Source organism: Macrobrachium rosenbergii, chromosome 5 (assembly GCF_040412425.1).
Source record: "Macrobrachium rosenbergii isolate ZJJX-2024 chromosome 5, ASM4041242v1, whole genome shotgun sequence".
NCBI classification, from domain to species: Eukaryota; Metazoa; Arthropoda; class Malacostraca; order Decapoda; family Palaemonidae; genus Macrobrachium; species Macrobrachium rosenbergii.
The window spans coordinates 38227990-38238790 of record NC_089745.1 but is presented as its reverse complement, the minus strand read 5'-3'; the positions used below and the strand labels follow the sequence as shown (position 1 = coordinate 38238790).

General features: G+C 36.6%; 1 protein-coding gene across 2 annotated transcripts in view; it reads left to right on the top strand.

Moving 5' to 3' along the window:
* The first annotated feature begins 1746 nt into the window (after nucleotides 1-1746).
* The window catches only part of LOC136838675 (uncharacterized), a 25044-nt gene continuing 15989 nt past the window's right edge, over nucleotides 1747-10801 (top strand). Inside the window, exon 1 of one of the 2 annotated variants that reach the window (XM_067104054.1) lies at nucleotides 1747-2031. The gene's annotated coding sequence lies outside the window, so the exon portion shown is untranslated. The remainder of the gene's footprint in view (nucleotides 2032-10801) is intronic. The other variant, XM_067104055.1, reaches the window with a different exon arrangement.

Genomic DNA, 10801 nt, shown 5'->3' with positions numbered 1-10801 from the left:
GAGAGAGAGAGAGAGAGAGAGAGAGAGAGAGAGAGAGAGAGAGAGAGAGAGAGAGAGAGAGAGAGAGAGAGGATTTCTTCTGTTCTTTTGAACCTTTGTGTGTGTATGTCAAGTCAGCGCCTCAAGAGAACCCAATTTGAATTCATTTGTTATGCATGTTGAATGTGTGTAACTGTGTTTTTCGGGAGAGAGATCTATATTAGATATAAATATATAAATGCTTGGAGGCTATGACGAACATGAATGACTACACATGAAAGCTGTTATACACTAGTGATAATATATATATATATCCTATATTTTATATTTTAGTTGAAAACAATACAGATTTTAAAGTTATATTAAAATCACCTAAATACAGTGGGTAAGTTCTGTTCAACAGCAGTATAGTTATTTTTTCTGAATTGGTGGACATTGAAAATTAGTCTGATCTCTCTTCTTTTGAAGTCACATGAAAACATAAGCTTCGATGTTGTTTGGTATTGTTTCATATCTTTTTTTTCTGTTGCATTACTGAATTGTGATTCCAGTAAGAAGTAAGAATTCCAATCGCATGTACAGTATATTTCTTTGGTCATCGAACATCATCTAAATCTGTTGGTGATATTTATTCTTTTAAGTTGCTACAGTAATAGATTTTGTTGATAACTGATTGTATACCACCTTCGTTTACACAAAAAACATTAAAAACATTTCAAATTGTTTGCATTCAAATACTGCAAATACTATGCAATTAAAAAAAAACATTCTGAATTGAGACATTGTGGAAATCTATTAAGATTGGCCTTCTAAAATATCGCTAGTATCAAGTTAGTAGAATATAAAAAAAATCGATAAAATATTTTTGTCTAATGTTTCCCAAAATAGTGGGTGAGCCTGGGTTATTTATTTAGACCACATCATGCATATTTCCTTTCTTTGAAAAATACACACCAAATTATAAAAAAAAAAAAAAAAGCAATGCTTTCATTTTACATTTTCATAGCCGAAAAAACTACTATGACAACTCCTGATAACAAATGTATTGAATTTCTCTCTTTTATTCATGAGTTGTATTTTATATATTATTTGGAACTTTTATCTTTTTTTTTGCTTTTGAGTCTTTTTTTCACAATTGTGCTATTCTGGCTCTCAATCTGTTAGTGCCTGAATGTTTTAGGAGTTTATATTCACATTATGATAACTGAGAAAAAACAGATGCAAGGAGTAATATATATATGTATGTATGTATGTATATATATATATATATATATATATATATATATATATATATATATATATATATATATATATATATATATATATATATATATATATATATATATATATGAGATTACTTGCTACTCACTTGTGCAATGCTAACTGAATCAAATTTGCATCGTACTTAGATCACCCGTGCATATGTTTTTTCTCTTATATACTTTTATATGCTGTGACACTGTTTAGTGATACTGTAAAATAAATGTACATATGGTTTGTAATCTCCAAATTTTTTCCTGGAACCTCTTTTAGTATTGTTTCCTTTTTTTGCATGATGTAGATAGCAAAAGTTGGATTTGGGGTACCGTATATCTGCAACAGATTACTCGGCTGCTGGCTGGACAACTGACAAAAGATTTAAGATTAAAAATTAGACGTATTTAGCACATAAAATGCAATATCATACGTCGCACTTTATAACTTGAAATATTCCCTAAATGAAACTATTCGTGATGCCTCTTTCGGTGGGTGTCTCTCTCATAGGGAGAGACGTTACAAAAGTTTCAACCACTCTGTTGTGGCCTGCGTGTCTCGGACTTAATATGACAAAAAGAGATTAATTGCTTATCGTATGCTTTTCCAAGGATGGCTCATTTGTCAGGGTATCAAAACCTCCCTTTGTAAATGCCTTGATAGGCCTAGTTAAGAGAAAAGTGTGATTGTTGTAACCTGCATAGGCCTAAACTAGCCTTTTGTCTATAGTGAAAAGTGACTCAAGATGGCAATGATAGTCTTGGGGGCAGGTCACCTTGAAGGAGATATTTATTAAAGGTTTGTAAGCAGTCGCTGTTTTGCTTTAATTAATGGTGCTTAGGTGAAATGTTTTTATTTGGCAAATGTTTATGTCAAACCAGTATCATATTACGGAGATGAAAATATGATTTTCCTATGCTAAAATTTATTTGAAAAGTTTCTGACGTTCATTAGCAGTTTGAGCGGTACTGGGCTCCCTCTTATATCCCACAATGATTGGGACCCCAGAGGGAACTGGTGGTTTTTGGGTGGGGGAAATCACAAAATGGGTGAAATACAATTAATGTATTCAACATGACCAAATTTATGGCACGGTGAGTTAAAAAAAAAAATGAGGTGGCAACCTAACCTAACAACATCTAACCTAGTGTGCTGGGTCCTAAGCTGGCTGGGAGGACGAAGTTGGTCCCCGCCACCTAACCTAACTTAATTTGGGGCGCTGTAAGTCTCCTTAATTCAGAGATCATACAAAAATATATTGCAAATTTACTGTTACCCAGACAAGTACTGATGGGTGTTGTTACATTTTTGACGGCCATGCGAGGACTTCCAGTTGGATTTTGTTTGTCCCAGTGTATTGTGGGATAAGGAGAGCTAGTGAATTTGGAATGTATTTTGTTGTACAGTATTCATCTGTAAATATGAATATGAGCTCAATGCTGAAACCTGATTGGTATTTTTGCCCAGAGTTTCACCAAAGAAGTGGGATTTTGGAATTCAGGCGTTGCATGAAAAAAACCGGATTCAGTTCTTGGTCACGGCTTGTTTGGGGTAGATGTGTAACTCTTGTCCCTTGGATTATTTTGGCTTTTTTGAATTTTTTTTTTTTAGTTGAGTGTTGAATGTTTCTGACAGTTCAGTGACAAATTAATAGTTTAAAGATACTGGAACCCCTTAGATCCTGCAATTGTGGGGGACAGCAAAGTAGGAAGTTGGGGTTTGAGTGGGGGAAAATGCCAGATGGGTGAAATGACAAAGATGTATTCTAACGTCCCCAGGATAGCCTGCTTATGGAAGTAAAGATTCTGATTAAGGTACGATTTACTGAACGTTTGGTATGGTATATTTTTAGTTTGGACTGTATTTGTATTCTGGCGTTGTAAATATATTTTCTTGTTTTAGTCTATATTTTGAATGTTTCAGACACACATTTAAGTTGCAAATCAATAGGCTAGGCCTAGCTTCAGAAATAGTGGACCCCTTATATCCTACAATCATGTTGACCACAGTGAGAATATACTGGCGTTGTAAATATATTTTCTTGTTTTAGTCTATGTTTTGAATGCTTCAGACATACATTTAGGTAGCAAATCAATAGGCTAGGCCTAGCTTCAGAAATAGTGGACCCCTTTTATCCTACAATCATGTTGACCACAGTGAGAATATTCTGGCATTGTAAATATATTTTCTTGTTTTAGTCTATGCTTTGAATGTTTCAGACATACATTTAGGTAGCAAATCAATAGGCTAGGCCTAGCTTCATAAATAGTGGACCCCTTGAATGCTTATATCCTACAATCATGTTGACCACAGTGAGAACCTTGGCTTTTGGGTGTGGGAAAATACGAAAGAATGTTATAAAAGGATTTATTCTAACAGCTCTACAATACTTCCAGATGAAAATAAGACGTTCCAAATATGCTAGCCTTCTTGACCACAAGAATTTTGGACACAAAATACAATGTAAAAAGTATTTTTGACACTACAGTTTTAACTTGTATATTTATTGACTGCATATATTTTATAATGAGCAAAAGCATAAAGACCCCAATTTCTTAAGAAAACTGTAAATACAAGGGCAGTGAATAACCCTCCTAGGTTCCAGGTCATCCATTGTAATTTTGGGTTGGTCATCCAACACTCCCTGTTCTGTTGAACAGAAACTTGCGAGAGAACCTCGCCTAGTGATTAGATAACTAACTTCCTTGTGGTAATTCCACTGAACTCCCCCCAACTGTAGTTGCTTCTGTTCTCGAAAGCATGACATCAAACTTAAATGGGATTTACACCTGAGTGACTCATTCATCCATGATGAGTGGAAGTGAATTCAGCGCAGAATAACCTCATAGGTCCCAGTGCTTGGCCTTTGGCCTAAATTCTATATTCAATTCAATTCAAACTGACTGGTCATAAATCGATTTGGTCAAAAGTCAGCCATTTATTGTTAGTATAAAAATTGCCATATGTATAGTGTGCCGCAAAATGAAATTATATCTTAAGGTTTTATTGTTTGTGGGGCTTTAAATATTTCTATTACCATTTTCCAAGTTTATCATTGTTTTAACCTTTTTGACCTTTTTCTGAGTTCATTTTTATTAAAAACATTTTATTTTATTAGTGCATTACAAATTATTAGAAACGTTTTGGTTTTCAGTAGAACGTCTTTGGCTTTCGACATATATATAAATATTCAACAATTACCTTCTTTAACGTATATGCTCGCGTACCTTGAGATTTTGAGAAAAATAATTTTTTAAGCTAATTTTTTGGGGGTAGCACCATACATAGGATGCAAAATGTATGTGTATGAATCTGTTGTCCCTGGTTAGGCAGTAGCACTGCCATATCCATTTGCTGAAGTCAAATGGTACAATTGTAATTAAAACAAAGATAAGTTTAATAAAACTGTTGTTTCACATATTGTATACAGTTATATTGGATGTATTTTTATACTATCACAAATAAATTATGAAGATTGCAATCACGTACCATTTGTGTTATGTAATGTTTATATTCATTACGGGCTGCCTTAGAGCAAGAACGAGTGCCTGTAACCTACAAGACTGGCTTAATCTAGAATGAATGAATGTTTACATTCTCAAAATCATCAATGATACACATTTTGCATATCAACAAAGCTAGGTTAAAAAATGCAGCTTACCTTCATTGGTAAATGCAGTAAATTTCTTACGAAGTAAAGAGGCATTTCATCAGCTTCAGACGTTACTTTTGTCTATTCCAAAACATTTTGCAATCTTTATGTTATTTGTTGTTCAGCCACAGGTACAGCTTAGAATTTATTGGTATACTTTGTTAAGAGCTCATATTGCATGAAGGGCATATAAAATTTGTTTTTATTAACACTTATGTAGGTCAACATTAACAATTAGCAAGTTTTTAACTAGTCACCAACCGTAACGAAACTCTTGATAAAGTTCAGTGGCAATGGTAATTGAAATCGGAGAACAGATGCATTTTGATTCGATTGTGTATGTCAGTACTTGCTGTTGCTATGTCAGTGTTTTGAATGAAGCAGAATGGTTGTTAATGACAATAAATAGTAATGACCTTTGGAGCAAGATATAAGTTTGGTAAGTCTGGTTGAGTTTAGGATTCACGTTTAGCCTATTGAATATTTGCTTGTATGTACTGTCATGGCCATATATTTTCCGTCTTGGAATAGTCGTAAAGTCGACCAGTCATAAGTTGCGCAGGCCGTAAGTTGTTGAGCATCTGTATAAGAACATTCCCAGGGCAAGGTGGAACAATTGTTAAAGCTACTAAGAAGGCTGGTGGCAGGGAGCTGAGTGGTGGTGTATTGTTCACTTGCTTATCTGTAATCCATATAATTTTCTCCAGCTATTGTAGAAGTTGATATTTGTCAGTTTCCTGTGCCCTCAAGATTCTCAACTGGGTTGTAAGACGTGGTATTTTTTATAATGTTTTTTTTTTGGTCATGGTGCTTGCTCAGTATGTCCGGGATACTGAACAAAGATTTGTTCTTACAAAAATGCAAAATGTTTGTTGTTCTTAGATTACAAACCAGTTGCATTTTATATAGGAGTATTACAGCGTGAGTAGAAAATTGTTGAAGCTTGGTAACAAAGTGGTATATTAGAGGCAAGTAGGTGAGTAATGGATAATGCCCACTCAGGTATCGGTAACCTGTCACTTTTTCTTGGTCATAGGTGAGCAAAGACATTTCTGTTTTGTATGCAGTCATAGTTCTCAACTGGGTGGTGAAGCTTAGCATTATAATATCTTCCTGGTTTGTTTCCATGAGTATACCAACCATTCCCTTTTACGAAGGAATATCCCCAACTGTGAACTCAGATGAGTCATTGAAACTTGGTAAAAAGTTACAATGCATTTCAGGACCGTGTCTAATTGATTTTCGTTGATAAAATCTTTACAAGGCATCGGATATGGATCGTATTTTGGAAATAGCTATTTGAAGCCTAATTGACAAAAATATGCAGTGATGTCTAATGTTGATAACTGAGGCACTTATCAGAGTAAATCAAAGAAATGTAAAGGGAACCTTAGCTAAACTTAGCAGGCTCGTAGATAGAGGCTAGTAAAACGTCATTACTGAAGGCCCTCCCACTCACTGATACTGTAGTATGACGCAAGGCCAAAAGAAACAAGGTCTACCCAAATGGGTGGAGTCGTCTCCCACCGGTGGTAACTACGTAGGCGATGACGTATCTTAGAGGTACCCTGCTCATTACGGCAATTCCCCTGCTGACGCAATAAGGAGGTAGACAAAGCTCCGCCTTCATGGGGGATTTGGGGTGAAGTGAACAGATCTTCTCTTTCTCTTGGCCTAGGTTTGACGTACTTTACTAGACACCCCGCCCATATACTTTATGAATGAAGACTCAGATGTTGGTAGTAGTAGTAATAGTAGTAGTATATGGAATTCTTATATTGTTTCACACACACAAACACCTACCCTACATTCTCTCTCTCTCTCTCTCTCTCTCTCTCTCTCTCTCTCTCTCTCTCTCTCTCTCTCTCTTTGATGAGTCATGTCTCTAAGTAGAGTACAATAAGGGATTGGGCACCAAATGAGAATATTAATTGTGTTATACAGTTCCATGGCGCAATTCACGATTCTTTAATTTAAAAATATGCACCAAGTCTTACAGCAACACTCTCTGTGAAAATCATTGTTATCCCGGAGTTTCTGTTGCTTCATATTGTCTCAAAAGTTCCGGTTCCCGTATACCTGCTTAGTCCTGCTAAATGAATGTAACATAACGCAAGTGTTCTAACCTTAACTTCCTTAATGCATGATCAGTCCCATAATAAATCCACAGTGCTTGGTATAGCACACTAGCCACCCCCCCCTCCATTACTTTATTTGTGTGCCTCTGTGTCAGTTTTGTTGTTTCTATACGCTTGATTTATTTACTTGGAACTGACACTGTTTGTTGTAGGGTTGTTGAGTGGTTATCAGTGAGTTTATGTATTCTCGGTTTTATCTATTTATTTTTTTTTTTATTGATTTGAAGTTAATCATTCCTTCAGTTTTCAGTTATTTTGATTATTTCATTTACATCGTTTATTATTATTATTATATATATATATATATATATATATATATATATATATATATATATAACTATATATATATATTTCATAATTGATCATAACTACATTGATACTGCTGAATGATACTTATAACCCTCATAGTCCAGGCTCTTGGGCTATTCCCTTTAAATTTCAGCCATAAATTTTATAATTCACTAAGCCATTTATAGCCATATCCGTATTATCTTAAAGTTTAAATGATATTTCTTTGCACTATTCTACTCAACGGTATTGCTTATTGTACAAAAGGGTCAAAATATTTGTTTTTTGCTATCATTATCATACTATTGGAAACTCTGCTATCACTCTAACCATTCTTTTGGCAGAGAGGCGTTTATGCAAAGGAAGGTCTGATGTCATAGTTGCTACGTCACAACTAGCCTCTCTCTGGGTCGTACTGAATTTAGCTAAATTTCCCCCCTTTAAATTTCCTGGATTTACTCTGATAGGTGCCTTAATTATCACATAGGATTTCAGTAAGTGCCTGACTGTGGTTTTGGGAGACAACAGTGTGTCCATTTCTGTGGGTTATGAACATAAATGCATATTTTTGCCAATTAATATGCTGTGGCTTCAAGTAGCTATTTCCAAAATACGATCCATATCCGATCTTTTGTAAAGATTTTATCGACGAAAATCAATTAGACACGACCCTGAAATGCACAGTAGTTAAGTGGTGGATAAGGGTGATGAGTAGGGAATACTCTTGCTCACCTGTTGTCTCTCAACTTTTTTTCTTCAGCTGTTGTCGAGCGAGGATGTCTTACTGTGCCTTTTCTGACTGCTATATTGAAACTTGAGTGAGTGTTTTATTTATTTAATCACCAGTTCAAGGGATGTCAGAAATTTTCAGAACTCCCGATGCATGCTTAAGAGGTACACGAATAGAGCATGCGCAGCTAAAAGTTCACAGTATCATAGCAAACCATGTCGTGTGACTGGGAAACACTCAGGGGTTTTCCCAGTTTCCCAAGCCATGGGGCATGTGCCTGATGTGCTCACGAACACTCCTCCACAGCTTCTTGTTAATTTAAACTGATTATGCCAGGTCTGTGGAACAGGAACTACGAATGCAAGTGGTTATTATGAGTTAAATTCAAAATTATATGAAAGATGAAGAGGTTATAGACACAGTTTTGACTTATGATACTGCTAGGTTCTATTGTCCATTCTACGGTCGGAGAGCGTTCATCAGTGTAGACCGGTGTTTCTCCTCTCTTTCAAGAGAGAATCCTACTCATGCTTTAGAGAATCTGTTAAAGCCTGAGGAATTTTCTCCATTCAAAACCCGGTCAGCAGAGTTAGAATGGAGATCATTTGGCCCTTTTTGATCTCAGTGGTCTTTGAGAAGTAATCACTGCTGCCTTTTCTGAACCCTTTTCATTGATAGAGTATACTAGGTTCACTGAAGGGGCAAGGAAGTTGTTCCGACTGTTGTGTTTGTGCTTGCTTTTGGTGTCTTGGATATGCAGATCAGGGGGTTCCTTGCTATCCAGCAATCAAGCAAGCTACTTGCCCTCCGGCCCATGGGAGATGCCCAGCGGAATCAGCCATGGCGCTTTTGATGTTGACATACCATGCCTAGATCAGTTCTTGTTCTGTAGAGGACAGCAAGACTCAAGCAAGTTGCGAAGAGAAAAAGTGCAAACATTTACTTTTCTCATCCTGCTCTGTTGAACTTTTTCTTGTCCGCCTCCTCCTCGTCTTTTTTGTCTTCCTCATGTAGGTAAAAGTAGTAGTCCAAGAAGACCTCTGAAAAGAAGTCGCCTTAGATGCTACGTCATTTATATTTGGAAAAATCAAGTTCCCTTAAACCTTGAGGCAGAAAGTTTTGTCATATTGCTATGTCGTTCGGACTGAGGTAAACAATTTTGTTTGAAAACACCTAATGCTCAGATTTCTGTTCACGCTCGAGGCTGCTTTTAGGACAAAAACGTCCTTGTGGGTTTTCTTGGATGGTGATTTATGAATTGTCCTAAAGCCATGGATACTGATTTGGAAAAGTTTAGAACTGTAAAGTATGGCAATCTGTTCCCAGGATAACCTTAAGGGGTTGTGGGCGGGGAGAGTCAAAATGTTCACCTAATCTCTTATTTGCTTTTCGAATGTTGGGGTATTATGTAAGTTAATGTATGGGGAGCAGATGTTATGTATTTCTTTGTGTTCCAGAGGTTATATTTTTGGTTAATCTTCCTTTTTCTCTGCATCTTTTCCCACTTCTGTGTGCGGTCAATGTTTCTGACAGCTATCCTCCACTTTGCTCGGTCAAACACATCGTCCTCTGACAGTTGTTTGTCTCGCTTAGCTTTAACAACAACAATCCATCGTTTAATAAACTAAGTATATTTCAGCTACGCAGTAAGAGAAGCTAATGTTTCATTAAAAGGGAAATGTAATGGAAACAGGGTACATATGCCATTAAAATTCTCCAAAAGCTTCGGATGAAAGAGAGAAGCCTTTCACTTACAGAGTTCTCGTCCTTTATACGCTTACGATGACGTCCTCCCAGAACTATTGTATCTCTCAGCAATTTGCTAATTAGCATGATTATAGTGACTGCAGTATGAATGATCCGGCGGTCATTTAGAAGTTCGTCCTTTGTGAGGTCAGTTTGCCGACAGCGTGCGGATTTCATCAGATTTGTTAATTCACGAGCCATATCTTGAATTCTTGGTCTTTTGTTGCTAAAGCGGGCAGATGAGCCTGTGAATGGTCTGCTTCTGTAAATGGTCTGATAACCCTGCTGTAGAGTGAACTTTTGTATTGGTGTACACCTGGTACTTTGTTTCAGATGTTTTTCTTTATGAATGACAGAAGGATCATCATTCATTGTAAACTAATTAAATTTTGTTGAAGGTGATTCTCTCTCTCTCTCTCTCTCTCTCTCTCTCTCTCTCTCTCTCTCTCTCTCTCTCTCTCTCTCTCAGCAGGAGGATTAAAATGGCCAAACTGTTATAGTAGGAGTGGATGTGCATGTATTTCTTTACATTCTATTAAGCAGTTTTCGTAGGTGAACATTAATTTCTCTACATGCACGTCCAGAGAAAAATATCTACCTAGTCTTTTACATGCTGGGTATAGAGCTCAAAGTGCAACGAATTATTTGAAAATTATTTAACCGGAGAGAGAGAGAAAAATTACAGGCAGCTACCTGTAATGTGCCCTACCGGATTTCGCGTAAACTTTTAACATCCGTTGGTCGTCCTTTCTCATTCAATCGCCTCTAAAAAAATATCCCTTCAACTGTAGGACCCCGCAGCCTGTGTGTGTGCGTGTTTGTGCGTGTGTCTGAGAGAGAGAGAGAGAGAGAGAGAGAGAGAGAGAGAGAGAGAGAGAGAGAGCACTGTTTCCCAAGCACATTTGAAAAGTGGAGGCTGTGAATGAATAGAGGGAATTGAAATCGCTCGAGATTGCGTCTTTGAAAGTGAAAGGATAGGTCGAGTAAGAAAGTGGGTGAGAACGAAGGAGACTT